Source organism: Rhea pennata, chromosome 24 (genome assembly GCF_028389875.1).
Source record: "Rhea pennata isolate bPtePen1 chromosome 24, bPtePen1.pri, whole genome shotgun sequence".
In the NCBI taxonomy this organism is placed as follows: Eukaryota; Metazoa; Chordata; class Aves; order Rheiformes; family Rheidae; genus Rhea; species Rhea pennata.
The window spans coordinates 8,667,452-8,668,628 of NC_084686.1; the positions used below are offsets into that span (position 1 = coordinate 8,667,452).

Consider the following 1,177-nt stretch of genomic DNA (forward strand, 5'->3'; position numbering starts at 1 on the left):
CTGCCCGCCGTAAAACTAACACACCTACAGGTCCTCCCTCGTCCGCAGAAATCCACCAATGTCCCCACAGGTGGCTTGACATGCCTCCAGTCATTGGGAATGCCCCAGGACGGCCAACGGCAGCATCTCCAAAGAGCACTTTCCTCCCAAAGCCTCGCGAGGGAAGCTCCACGGGTGCGTGCGCACGTCCACTTGGTTGAGGTGGTCCCGAGGGTGTCTTGACACGTTCTGCCAAACGCTGATGGTGGAGGGCATCTCAGGAGTGTCGCGCACAGCCTGTCGTGATCAGAGCGGGACCCCTTGGCACGGGTCTCTCAGGACTTTGCCCAGCCACGTTGGGCAGATCTCGAGAGGTGGAGATGCCGCAACCCAACATCTCTCATGGGCTTGTTGGACAGGAGAGGCTGTGAGGACCCCACAGGATAAGGGGGTGAGGCTGGAGAGCGATTGCTGACCGCCTTTTGGAAGCCCCGCTTGGGTGGATGCAGCGCAGCACCCAAATGCCTCCGGCATCCTTTGAGGTCCCCCATGGCCCTGCCAGCCTTCTGGCTTGGCCCCAGAGAGGTGAGGGAGCGCAGGGTGGGAGGATGTCGAGCAAAGGAGAATGCCATCGGTGTGGGTCCTGGCTGCTCCCCACAGCTGTGGGGTGGGCCGTGGCCATCTGCATGGTGTGTAGGACACGGCCATGGTGGGGCAGGCTGGAAGAAGAGAGCGCCGCTCTGCAAAACGCCAGGAGGAAGCAACAAGGACCCCTCCCGCCCTGCCACTTGCCAAAGCCCGGGCTTCAACCAGGGACCTTTAGATCGTCAGTCTAACGCTCTCCCAGCTGAGCTACTTCGGCCCTGCCCTGAGAGCTTTTGTTCGCTCACAGCAGAGCCGTGCCAGAGCGGAGGCCAAGGCGCAGGAGGTGCCTGCAGCAAGCTGTATGTTGCCTGGACATTGCCGGGCTCTGGATGTCCCTGCTGACCATTGCCACACTTGCTCTGCTCTTGTTCTCCAGGCACGGGTTGGATGGCACCTGCTGTGTGGGTGTGGGGGGCAATGCCTGAACCAGTCCTTGTTCTGCCCGCCGTAAAACTAACACACCTACAGGTCCTCCCTCGTCCGCAGAAATCCACCAATGTCCCCACAGGTGGCTTGACATGCCTCCAGTCATTGGGAATGCCCCAGGTCGGCC

General features: G+C 61.3%; 1 non-coding gene across 1 annotated transcript; it reads right to left on the reverse strand.

Moving 5' to 3' along the window:
• Nucleotides 1-768: 768 nt before the first annotated feature.
• On the reverse strand, nt 769-841 carry TRNAV-GAC (transfer RNA valine (anticodon GAC)). Its single transcript has one exon. It is a non-coding gene; the product is annotated as a tRNA-Val (tRNA).
• Nucleotides 842-1,177: the final 336 nt, after the last annotated feature.